At 32.9% G+C, this 14,319-nt stretch overlaps 1 protein-coding gene and 1 long non-coding RNA gene across 2 annotated transcripts in view; one reads left to right on the forward strand and one right to left on the reverse strand.

The window, feature by feature from the left end:
* The first annotated feature begins 1,980 nt into the window (after window positions 1-1,980).
* syt12 (synaptotagmin XII) overlaps window positions 1,981-14,319 on the forward strand; it is a 22,091-nt gene continuing 9,752 nt past the window's right edge. Inside the window, 1 exon segment of the mRNA NM_001128733.1 lies at window positions 1,981-2,123. The gene's annotated coding sequence lies outside the window, so the exon portion shown is untranslated.
* LOC141380883 (uncharacterized) overlaps window positions 4,765-14,319 on the reverse strand; it is a 13,915-nt gene continuing 4,360 nt past the window's right edge. Inside the window, exons 2-3 of the long non-coding RNA XR_012400215.1 lie at window positions 5,404-6,941; window positions 4,765-5,067 (exon numbers count right to left, since the gene is read on the reverse strand). This is a non-coding gene — a long non-coding RNA (uncharacterized lncRNA). The remainder of the gene's footprint in view (window positions 5,068-5,403; window positions 6,942-14,319) is intronic.

The following is a 14,319-nucleotide window of genomic DNA, read 5'->3' on the forward strand; positions in this document are numbered from 1 at the left end:
TCTATCTATCTATCTATCCATCCATCCATCCATCCATCAATGTCTCTATCTATCTATCTATCTATCTATCTATCTATCTATCTATCTATCTATCTATCTATCTATCTATCTATCCATGTCTATATCCATATCTATCTATCTATCTATCTATCATCTATATCATATGTCTATCTATCTATCTATTTATCTATCTATCTATCTATCTATCTATGTCTATATCGATGTATGTACGTCTATCTATCTATCTATCTATCTATCTATCTATCTATCTATCCATGTCTATATCCATATCTATCTATCTATCTATCATCTATCTATCATCTATATCATATATCTATCTATCTATCTATTTATCTATCTATCTATCTATCTATGTCTATATCGATGTATGTACGTCTATCTATCTATCTATCTATCTATCTATCATCTATATCATATGTCTATCTATCTATCTATTTATCTATCTATCTATGTCTATATCGATGTATGTACGTCTATCTATCTATCTATCTATCCATGTCTATATCCATATCTATCTATCTATCTATCTATCTATCTATGTCTATATCCATATCTATCTATCTATGTCTATATCCATATCTATCTATCTATCTATCTATCTATCCATCCATGTCTATATCCATATCTATCTATCTCTATCTATCTATCTATCTATGTCTATATCCATATCTATCTATCTATCCATCTATGTCTATATCGATGTATGTACGTATATCTATCTGTCTATATCCATATCTATCTATCCATCTATTTATCTATAGCTATGTATGTCTGTCTATATGTTTATATTCGTATCTATCCATCTATCTGTGGAGTCAATCTAGGGTCATATGTACTCGCAACATAAAAGAAAGTTTTGCCAACAAAACTAAAGAACTAAATAAAAATCTAGTGCAATTTTTTATTATATATATATATATATATATATATATATATATATATATATATATATATATATATATATATATATATATATATATATATATTGCAATTTTTTTAAAGTATACACACATTTGCTAAATATTGTTTTCCAGTATTGCCTTTACAAAACCTCAAGTCAGTTGCATCGCTCATTTTGATTTGCTCTTCAGTCAAGCATGAGGTTGCGACGCTGTTTTCTCTTTTCACTTGCTGCCCCTGATTTGACAAAGGGGCGGAGTCACAGGAACTGGGGTGTGTACAGCATGCGACACAGGAAATCAGCCATGAATCGCTGTCATAAATCTAATCGAGATCAAGTAAAATAGCTAAATTCTCTGTTTTTTCATGTTTAAATTGACAAGCAGTAAAACTTGCAAATCAAAATGAGCATTAATTGACTTGAGAGCTTTTGTAAAGACAATACTGATATATATATATATATATATATATATTTAATTTTTATATTTTTTATTGCGCTGCTTGATTTTTAATTGCAGTTCTTTATTTTTGTTTGCAAATTTTTTTATTTCTCAAAGCTATTTATTTTGTTTTTTGAGATTTGCATTATTTTACGATAGATAGATAGATAGATAGATAGATAGATAGATAGATAGATAGATAGATAGATAGATAGATAGATAGATAGATAGATAGATAGATAGATAGATAGATACTTTTTACCCCCTACAAAGAAAATCCTAAAATCGCCCCTGCTCTAAACATTGTGCAGTTTTGAGTGTGCCTCACGCAGGTGAGTGGACTTGACAAACCACCCACAGAGGAAACACTCTTTCATCTGTCATTTCAGCTGACTGACACTTCCACCAATTTTTGCCCATTTGCACCAAACCTAATAATAAAAGTGGAAATGTTCAGTAGTCTACATTTTTATTGTAGCAAAAAAATCGAAAACTGTCCAGTATGATAACTGCCCCCTTGGCCCCTTCTCAATCGTGCGTGAGTGCGCGCGCGCGCGCGTGTGTTGGTGCTGAAGTTGCATTGCAGGGGTGGGACTCCTGCATTCAGATCTTCATCATGCGCAGAGGAAAGCCCAGACTCACTTCAGATCTGATCTAAACACGCGATCGGATCCCCGCTCGTGCATCTGAAGCTCTAATGCGCGTTAATTGATGGATGAAAGTGTGTGCGAGCAGGAGAGGGAGAAACAGACACTGCTGAAGGTAAGAGCACTCCGAAACGCTCATGATCCCGGGTTTATGAGCGCGTGTATTTCACGTGCATATGCTACAACTGCCGCGATTTTGCTGTAAAATGCACTCGTATTTAAATAATGAGGTGTTTTTCTGACGCATTCGTGTAGATTATTGTCATGCAATGTTGCGCCTGTTGGTCTCCTCGACATGGGACTGGAAGTTCGGGCCCGTTCACGTGCTGATGCAGTGCGCGTGCCCGCGGCTCGGGTGGTTGTCATGGAGATCATGATGGACCCTCCTTTGATTGGGGATATTCATTTAACACCCAAGAGTGAATTAAAACAGCAGCTTGCGAGAAACTGCTGGCAAATGACGACACCGGTCTGCTGTTTGTTCCGTGTGTTTACATGTGTATTTTGTGAGTGTGTTTTGCACTTTTGTTTGTTGTGAGGCAGTTTTTTTTGTGTGTTTGTGTTTTATAAAGTCGTTTATAAATGAACGTACAATATTAGATATGCCGTTACCGTAGTATTATTTTCTTACGTACCAAACTAATTGTTAGGTATTTTAATGTACATTAAAAGTATTTACACACATTACAGTAATACCATGTTTTTTCCCATTTATCATTATAATATTATGATATCTTGGATAGAAATGACCATAAGCTATGTTTACCATGGAATGTGGTATTTTTAGATATGCGACACAGTAATTGCATTCAATGTTATTTAGACACGAGACATTGAAACAAAATTTACAGACATCATTTTTTTCCCCATTTATCATAATAATAATACAATGTTTTCTTGGATAGATATGATAAAGAGCTATATTTACCATGGAAGATGGTATTTTTAGATATGTGGCACAGTAATTGTGTGCTGTTTCAATGTTATTTAGACACGAGACATTGAAACAATATTTACTGACATCAGTAACACAATTTTTTGTCATTTATCATAATATTACTATTAAATCTTGGATATATAGGACGATCAGCTATATATTATATTACAACTTATATTAACATATATAAGATGGCATTTTTAACGCAATCTCACAGCAATTCGTAACTTTTTGATTTAGTGGCTGAAGCTGCGATCACACTTGGCTTTTCCTCCCATAGACTTCCATTCATACGCACGCGAATGCGTCAGACCGGAAACGCAGGGTCATGCGTCAAGTTTCGCAGGTTGCTGCAGTGCAAAGTTCAAGCTTGGTGAACTCTGATCTGTGAAATCGCAACACTGGACTGCGTGAGACCAATCGAGGATCAAAACATGACCTCTCTGGACAGAAATTGAAAATGTGGAGCAATCGCTCGCTTTTTAAATGTCTAATAACCTTGTTTAATCCCGCCCCTTTTCGCTGAGCCGTACGACAGAATTTCGCAAACTCAAACTCTGGTGTGACCGCAGCTTAATTAGTATGAATTCGTACAATCTAATTCATACAATTTAGTTTGATTTGTTCATCACCCAATGATGGTTGGGTTTGGGGGAGGGATAAAGTGCCACGCCTTTGTTTTAAAATCGTACATTTTCATGCGACTGAATTTGTTTACTTACGTTTTCTCCGATGTGTGGCATAGTAATTGTCAAAGTTTATTTATTTATAAAGCGCTTTTTATTTTTATTTCAATGTTATTTAGACACAAGAAATCAAAACAATACTTGCATACATCATAGTGATACCATTTGTTTGTCATTTATCATAGTAATACTAGGATTTCTTGGATAGATATGACAATAAGCTGTTTAACATGAAAGGTGGCATTTTCTTAATGCAATCTCACGGCAATTCGTAACTTTTTGATTTAGTGGCTAATTCGTATGATTTCGTACAATCTAATTCATACAATTTAGTTTGATTTGTTCATCACCCAATGATGGTTAGATTTAGGGGAGGGATAAGGTGCCACGCCTTCGTTTTAAAATCGTACATTTTCATACGACTGATTTCGTTTACTTACGTTTTCTCTGATATGTGGTACAGTAATTGTCAAAGTTTATTTATTTATAAAGTGCTTTTTTATTCTTATTTCAATGTTATTCAGACACGTGAAATCAAAACAATACTTGCATACATCATAGTGATACCATTTGTTCGTCATTTATCATAACAATACTATGATTTCTTGGATAGATATGACGATAAGCTATGTTTACCATGGAAGATGGTATTTGCAGATCCGTGGCACAGTAATTGTGTAATTTCAATGGTATTTAGACATGAGACATGTTATTGCCATGTTTTTAACATGGTGCCACCATGGTAATACTGTGGTATTTTAGCTTTTTTATGTAGCTATAAGCTAAAACTTAATCCATTTACAAGAAGAACCCCTGTAACAGTAACAGGATGAGATTTTGGTCATCTATCATACCATGTAGTAATGCCACATTGTTTGTTTCTGAATTTACCACAGGAATACTATGGATATACATATTGAATATGTACATATGTTAATTTCATGGTATTGTTTTGGCATATGTACTATTAGTAATTTTCTGGGGTCTTAGTTATTTTGGCATGGGACAACATTTATATGGTAATACCACCATTTATTGGATGGGTATGATAATAAAGCCTTGTTTGGTTTAAATGTATACCATGGTATTTTAACAATCATTTAAAAACATCAGGTTATTCCGTTTTATCTGAAATTGTGCTATGTTAATGGGATTTTGGAAAAGCTTTGTTTCTTGGTGAATTTACCACAGTAATACTATGGATATACATATTGGATATGTACACATGTTGCTGTTTTCGCATATCTACCATGATCATTTTCTGGGATGTCAAGCTATTTTGGCATGGGACATGTTAACAACATGGTAATACCACCATTTATTAGATGAGTATGATAAATAAAGCCTTGTTTGGTTTAATACCATGGTATTTTTGCATGTATAGCACCATAGTGAGGTATTTTAACATATATATTTAAAAGCCTCATGCTATTCCACTTGCAACAAGTACCACAGTAATACCACGTTTTATCAGACATTGTGCTATGTTAATGGGACTTTGTACAGGTTATGTTCTTGGTGAATTTACCACAGTGATACTATGGATATACATATTGGATATGTACACATGTTACTGTTTTCACATATGTACCATGGTAATTTTCAAGCTATTTTGTCAAAGGACATATTACCACCATTTACATGATAACGCCACCATTTATTAGATGAGTATGATAAATAAAGCCTTGTTTGGTTTAATACCGTGGTATTTCTGCATATATAGCATCATAGTGAGGTATTTTAACATATCTGAAAGCATCATGTTGTTCCACTTTCAACAAGTACCACAGTAATACCACGTTTTATCAGACATTGTGCTATGTTAATGGGATTTTGTACAGGCTATGTTCTTGGTGAATTTACCACAGTGATACTATGGATATACATATTGGATATGTACACATGTTACTGTTTTCACATATGTACCATGGTAATTTTCTAGAGTGTCAAGCTATTTTGTCGAAGGACATATTACCACCATTTACATGATAATACCATCATTTATTGGATGGGTATGATGATAAAGCCTTGTTTGGTTTAATACCATGTATTTTTGCATATATATCACCATAGTGAGGTATTTTAACATATATCTGAAAGCATCATCTTATTCTACTTGCAAAAAGTACCACAGTAATACCACGTTTTATCAGACATTGTGCTATGTTAATGGGATTTTGGACGGGCTATATTCTTGGTGAATTTACCTCAGTAATTCTATGGATATAGATATTGGATATGTATGTTACTGTTTTCGCATATCTACCATAGTATTGGTCTGGAATGTCAAAGTATTTTGGCACCGGACATGTTAACATGGTAATACCATCATTTATTAGATGGGTATGATAATAAAGCCTTGTTTGGTTTAATACCATGGTATTTTTGCATATATATAGCACCATAGTGAGGTATTTTAACATATATATTTAAAAGCCTCATGCTATTCCACTTGCAACAAGTACCACAGTAATACCACGTTTTATCAGACATTGTGTTATGTTAATGGGACTTTGGTCAGGCTGTTTTTTAGTGAATTTACCACAGTGATACTATGATTTCTGATTTCTTGAATTGATACAAAGCCTTTTTTATTTTATTTTGTGTGTTTGTTTGTGTTTTTAAATTAAACTACCACATTTTTACTCTATATGTTAATCCCATGTTGTTGTTTTTTGGATATGCACCATAGTAGAATTATAATATTATTTAGACACTGTTTTTCACTGCTCGTTTGTTTATATGTTTCATGCTTATACCATGATTTTAGTACACTACAATTGTTCTTGGACAGGCATGATAATAAAGCCCGGCTGTACGGCTTGATTTGTGAGAATTAATGTTAGTAATATATGTCACTCACTGTGTTTTTTTCCCTCCGGAGGGGTTTCATCCTGCAGACAGCCTCTCTGAGTCGCTGGCGTTTCAGTGAAAGTGTTATTATGAGTCATTCTGGAGATTAAAAGCACGGCTGATTTATTAGCGCTCGCCTCCTTCAGTCCCGCATGAGAGTAGCTGACAGTGCAGCTCCTGATCACGGCCACTATTTCACCCGCTCTGGAAAACAATCATATCTGAATGATCAGCGACACAGGAGCGTTTAAAAGCATCTTGATCTGCTCGGCTGATTCAGTCGGGTTTGCAGATGTTTGCTGGAATTTCAGTGCTTTCACTAGAAAATCCATTCGTTTTCCGGGTTTTTTTTTTTAGATGCTCCTTCCAGAATGTTTAGCTCTGATGTTTGAAGGGAATTTTCTTTCTTCGTAGCACACAGATTTTATCCAGAATGTTCCCATACACGATGAAAGGCCTAAACAGTAAGAAGCAAGTTTTAATTTAGTATTTGGTGAGAGTAGGCGTCACAATACACAATATATGCACTATACAGTTGAAACCAGAAGTTTACATACACTGTATAAAAAGGCACATAACCATTTAACAACAGTCAGATGGTAATGTGACTAAACTTTTTCTCTTTTAGGCAAGCTAGGATTATCACATTTGTTTCTGTTCTGCTTAATAGCAGAATAATGAGAGAGATATTTTTGAGAAATTGTTATAACTTTTCTTGAAAGTCAAGTTTACGTACAATAAGATTATTATGCCTCTGAAAAAGCTCAGATCATGGTGTCAAGGTTTTGGAAGGTCAAGTCAAGTCAAGTCAAGTTTTATTTGTCACATACATAGTTATACAAAGTATGACCAGCAGTGAAATGTAGGTCAGGTCCGCTCCAGATATTTAAGTATAGATAAACAAAAATTAAATAATAAGGAAAAAAAAAAAGATGTGCAAAAAATTATACAAGGTAATAAGAATAGCAGCAATATAAGGTACTTATAAATATGACTACTACAGTGATAAATACGAAAAAATCAAGTAATGTGTAACACCGGGTTAGAATTTAGCAGCCTGAATTTAGCAGCCTGATGGCCTGGGGAAAGAAACTCCTCCTAAATCTCTCAGTTTTTGCCATCAAGCTACGGAAACGTTTTCTAGATGGAAGCAAAGTGAATAGATAATTGTCAGGATGGTTTAAGTCCTTACAGATTTTAACAGCTCTATTTTTACAGCGTTTAAGATAGATTTCCTGCAAGGAGGGGAAAGCAGACCCTGAGATGCGCTCAGCTAAACGCTCAACTCTTTGAAGTGCTTTGCGGTCCTGGTTTGAGCTGTTTCCATACCACACTGAGATACCTTGAGTCAATACACTTTCTATGTATTGTATATTATGTATTTCTATGTATTCTACTTTCTTTCTAAGTTTCTGATTGGCTAACTGACAACATTTGAGTTAATTGGAGGCACAACTGTAGAATAGTATTTAAGGAAAACCTCAAACACACTGCTTCCTTGTGTAACAACATGGGGAAGTCAACAAGCCAGAATCAACACAAAAAGCCAGATTACAATTTGCTAATTTACACTGGGAAAAAAAGACTAATTTTTGGGGACATGTCCTGTGGTCTGATGGAACCAAGATTGAACTGTTTGGCCATAATGACCAGTGTTACATTTGGAGGACAAAAGGGAAAGCTTACAAGCGTAGGAACACCATCCCAACTGTGAAGTATGGGGGCGGCAGCATCATGTTGTGGGGCTGTTTTGCTGCAGGAGGGACTGGTCCACTTCACAGCATAGATGGCATCATGAAGAAAGAACATTATGGAGAAATACTAAAGCAACATCTCAAGAAATCAGCCAGGAAATCGAACCTTCCAAAACAGACCATGACCCTAAGCATACTGCCAAATTAGTTAAAATGTGCTTTAAGGACAACAGAGTGAATGTTTTAGAGGGGCCATCACAAAGCCCTGATCTCAATCCCATAAAAAGGTTGTGGGCAAAGTTGAAAAAGCTTGTGCGAGCAAGACAAATCTGACTCAGTTGCACCAGTTCTGTCAGGAAGCATGTGGAAGGATACCCAAAACATTTGACCAAAGTTATACAATTCGAAAGCAATGCTAAACTAATACCAAGAAAATTTATAAAAACTTTTGACTGTCTAAAAATTAATAAATAATTCTCTAAAAATAATTTTCTCTTTATTCTGGCATTTAGCAAATGTAAATCATTTTTGGTAATCCTAACAGACCTAAAATAGTAAACGTTTAGTATAACTTACCATCAGACATTTTTTTAATAATGTTTATGGTTCTTTTTTTAAGTGTATGTAAACTTCTGGTTTCAACTGTATGTCGCCCATAAATAAAAAACAATTCTATGAACATTATAGCTGATTGTGCAACTGCTGTATCTCCATTGATGGTGTCAGTGTCAGTAGTATATTTTCAGATATCGCAGCCTCTGTTACTCTTTACCTCACAGTTTTTGGTTAACATTTATTATTATTTATTTAGGATATGCGTTTTCACACTTTGATGCCAATGCCTGATTATTACACTGTTCAAATGACTATAATTCAATTAAATATTCTGAAGAATAACATATTTTGTGTTCTTTGGAAGAGTGTACTTGCATTATATCTGGCATTATATAATGAGTGGCATAAAATGGTCCTTAAATGACAATAATATCGTTTCTCATTTATATATATATATATATATATATATATATATATATATATATATATATATATATATATATATATATATATATATATATATATTGGTGCAATATATTGTAAAACAAAAAATAGATATCGAGACAACCCTAGTTTAGAGCATTTTGGCTTTGAGCCAAATAAGATTAGCTTTACAAATGTAAATGTATAAATATATTAAGCACACAAAAATGCAATTAAATCATTTAATGTTTCAAAAATGTTAATAAAAGTTCAGTAATTTTTTGTATAATAATTTATTATTAGAGTGAACTGCATTTTAGTGTGACTTCTCTTAACCATAGACTTTATATACTTCATAGAATTTATACAGAGCCAAAAGTATTTTTGTTTAGTAAACATTAAGATGAATATATAATTTCTTTTAAAGTTCATTTTCACATATCGGCAAATTTCCTCAAATAGCACATTTCATACAAGGGCTGAACGATATTGGAAAAATTGACTTAATATCTATATTCGGAAAGAATTTATAATGTTAGATTGATTGGGATGATCTATACGATCTATAAATACAAATAAGAAAAAGATACAATTGAAATAAACTGTTTTTTTAGTTTTCTAATAATATTCAGGTACAGTAATTAAATGATAAAATAATAATAATTCAATAAAATGAATCGTTGTTAAAGTCACAAGCTGTGCAATTTCTCATGCCTGAATGCTTTTAAAATCATTATACAATCACAGGCATCAGAAACACATGCAAATGACGTTGCGATATCGATGCTGAAGCGATATATTGTGCAGCCCTATTTCATACACAATGGTAATTCAAAGTAGGGCTTGGCCGATAATCGATATTATATCGAATCGCAATGAAAATTTGTCAGTAACAATGATAAGCACTTGACTTTTGTACTTTATTTTAATCTAAGAGCCAATCACACAGCAGAAATGTGCAACAATGGGAATCTAAAAGTGTGTTGATATTAGAGATGTACCGAATTTTCTGCCACCAAAAATTATTCGGCTGAAAATGTAATGCCATTTAATGGACCCTTTAATTTTTGTGGCTTCAGCCATTGTTGGGGACTCGTTTACATGTAGAAGCGTTAACAACTTGTATCGAAATATTGTTTCGAAATTATCGTGATCGTTCAATATGGAAAATAATTATCAAGGTTGCATTTTTGCCACATCACCCAGCCCTAATTCAAAGTGCTTTACATAAGCAAGAATAAAAGAAAAAAGCATAAAACAATAAAAACAAAGAATAAAAATTATTAAAAACAGATTCAAATGGATTTTGAAGGAAACAAAAATAAAATATATATAGTCTAAGCATTTTCCAATTTAATAAAGTTTAAAATTTACATCTATTTTTATATATTTTCTCAACATTAAGCTGCGGTCACAATAGAGTTTGTGAAATTCTGTCGTACGGCTCAGCGAAAAGGGGCGGGATTAAACAAGATGATTAGACGTTTAAAAAGTGAGCGATTGCTCCATATTTTTAATTTCTGTCCAGAGAGGTCATGTTTTGATCTTCGATTGGTCTCACGCAGTCTAGTGATGCAATTTCGCAGGTCAGGGTTCACCAAGCTTCAACTTTGCACCGCAGCAACCTGCGAAACTTGACACATGACCCTGCGTTTCTGGTCTGACACATTCGCGTGCATATGGATAGAAGTCTATGGGAGGAAAAGCCCAGTGTGACCGCAGCTTAATTTCTCCTGATGCATCACTTTAAAGCCTTTACGTCTGGAACATAAAGACATTAACCTGTCCGCAGCCACGTCAATCTTATTACACTAATGGAGTCCTCAAAAAAAAAAAAAAAAGCCAAGAGAAGCGATCAGCGGTTTTTTTTTTTTTTTTTTCAATCTATAAAGCAAGAAACCCAAATTGAAGGAAAGAAAGCAAAGCTCAGGATCTCAGCTCACCGTGATTCATTGTTTATCAAGATGAAGGTTTACAGCTCACCAGTGAATGTGCCATTTGGGAAATTATTTTGGGATATTGGCTTCAGCGTCCAGACAGAGCGCACTGTTCCAACTGTGTGTGTGTGTGTGTGTGTGTCCATCTGTGCTCCTGTTGTTCATTACAGACCAAGCGTGGGTTGTTACGCACACGCTAGAGCTGTTGATATTCCTGACACTGCTGCTTCAACACATATTCATTACACATTCAGTTTCACAGCAGACATGTCAAAGCCGCAGCGCCCCGAATCATAACCCTGCGGGCGGATGAGCATTTCAGCTCTGGCGTCTCTGATGCTTTAATTGGGCTGTTGTCATAATCGTCTTCTCTTCGTTTCCCACTTCTTCTTCATCTTAAACCATGGTGTGACTCACAGCAAACACGCCTCTCACTTTCTCTCCTTTTAGACCCAGTCTTGACTTCCTCCTGTCTGAAGTCTTTCTCTCTCTCAGGTTTGAAATGTCAGTAAAGTACCAGTTTACCATGGCAACCATTGCATTTCATCATAAATACCGTAGATGCTGCAGTTACTATATTAAAACTGCGGTAACTTGCGATTAGTCATCACTGTGCCAATAATATTTCAGTTTTTCTACTTGAGAACTGATTATATTTACCAGTATATTACTAATGTATGTTATTATTTTGGGCGGCACAGTGGCTCAGTGGTTAGCACTGTCACCTCACAGCAAAAAGATTGCTGGTTCAAGTCCCTAATGGGCCAGTTGGCATTACTGTGTGGAGTTTGCACGTTCAAAGACATGCACTATAGGTGAAATGAATGAACTAAACTGGCTGTAGTGTATGAATGCGTGTGTGAATGAGTGTGTATGGGTGTTTCCCAGTGCTGTGTTGTGGCTGGAAGGGCATCTGCTGCGTAAAACATATGCTGGAATAGTTGGCGGTTCATTCCACTGTGGCAACCCCTGATAAATAAGGGACTAAGCCGGGGGAAAATTAATAAATGAGTTGTGATTTTAAAAATACCATGGTCATACAATGTTTTTGGCCATTTACAAAAGTAATACTATGATTTATTTGATACGCAATAACGTAGCGCTACTTTTATTGAATGTTTACCATTGTAATAACATTGTATTGTATTGTATTGTATTGTATTGTATTGTATTGTAATGTATTGTATTGTATTGTATTGTATTGTATTGTATTGTATTGTATTGTATTGTATTGTATTGTATTGTATTGTATTGTTAAGTGTGATGTCACGCGAAGCGGCTTCCGGGTCCAAGGGCTCTATTCAACTGTATGGGGAGACTCATGAAATGGTAATAATAAACGTTTACTTAGTGCTGTAATACTTTCGAAAATCACGATCACAATATATATATGTCCATGTCTAATATCCGATGGCCAGAAAGTGATTAATTTTTTAATAAATTGTTAAAATTTTGGTATTTGTTATGCAGCAAGCCCAGAGACTGTTGTGTACTCTATGACTTTATATAAAATTAACTTTAATGTGTGATAGGAATAAAAAGTGATCATAAACGAATAATTTTTCAACTCAAATAAGCGGCGGCTTGGACCCGGAAACAGTATTACATACATCACAAACACGTCACCAATTAACAAGCGGATTGTACTATAGATTGTTTTTTCAATGTAATTTGTATTATAGATTGTTTTTTCAATGTAATTTGTACTATAGATTGTTTTTTCAATGTAATTTGTATTATAGATTGTTTTTTCAATGTAATTTTTATTATAGATTGTTTTTTCAATGTAATTTGTACTATAGCTTGTTTTTTCAATGTAATTTGTACTATAGATTGTTTTTTCAATGTAATTTGTATTATAGATTGTTTTTTCAATGTAATTTGTATTATAGATTGTTTTTTCAATGTAATTTGTACTATAGCTTGTTTTTTCAATGTAATTTGTACTATAGATTGTTTTTTCAATGTAATTTGTATTATAGATTGTTTTTTCAATGTAATTTGGACTATAGATTGTTTTTTCAATGTAATTTGGACTATAGATTGTTTTTTCAATGTAATTTGTACTATAGATTGTTTTTTCAATGTAATTTGGACTATAGATTGTTTTTTCAATGTAATTTGTATTATAGATTGTTTTTTCAATGTAATTTGGACTATAGATTGTTTTTTCAATGTAATTTGGACTATAGATTGTTTTTTCAATGTAATTTGTATTATAGATTGTTTTTTCAATGTAATTTGTACTATAGATTGTTTTTTTCAATGTAATAATTTGTACTATAGATTGTTTTTTCAATGTAATTTGTATTATAGATTGTTTTTTCAATGTAATTTGTATTATAGATTGTTTTTTCAATGTAATTTGTACTATAGATTGTTTTTTCAATGTAATTTGTACTATAGATTGTTTTTTCAATGTAATTTGGACTATAGATTGTTTTTTCAATGTAATTTGTATTATAGATTGTTTTTTCAATGTAATTTGGACTATAGATTGTTTTTTCAATGTAATTTGGACTATAGATTGTTTTTTCAATGTAATTTGTATTATAGATTGTTTTTTCAATGTAATTTGTATTATAGATTGTTTTTTCAATGTAATTTGTACTATAGATTGTTTTTTCAATGTAATTTGGACTATAGATTGTTTTTTCAATGTAATTTGTATTATAGATTGTTTTTTCAATGTAATTTGGACTATAGATTGTTTTTTCAATGTAATTTGGACTATAGATTGTTTTTTCAATGTAATTTGTATTATAGATTGTTTTTTCAATGTAATTTGGACTATAGATTGTTTTTTCAATGTAATTTGTGTTATAGATTGTTTTTTCAATGTAATTTGGACTATAGATTGTTTTTTCAATGTAATTTGTATTATAGATTGTTTTTTCAATGTAATTTGGACTATAGATTGTTTTTTCAATGTAATTTGTGTTATAGATTGTTTTTTCAATGTAATTTGTACTATAGATTGTTTTTTCAATGTAATTTGTACTATAGATAGTTTTTTTCAATGTAATTTGTATTATAGATTGTTTTTTCAATGTAATTTGGACTATAGATTGTTTTTTCAATGTAATTTGGACTATAGATTGTTTTTTCAATGTAATTTGTATTATAGATTGTTTTTTCAATGTAATTTGGACTATAGATTGTTTTTTCAATGTAATTTGGACTATAGATTGTTTTTTCAATGTAATTTGTATTATAGATTGTTTTT

The sequence above is a fragment of the Danio rerio genome, chromosome 25 (assembly GCF_049306965.1).
Source record: "Danio rerio strain Tuebingen ecotype United States chromosome 25, GRCz12tu, whole genome shotgun sequence".
Classification (NCBI taxonomy): Eukaryota; Metazoa; Chordata; class Actinopteri; order Cypriniformes; family Danionidae; genus Danio; species Danio rerio.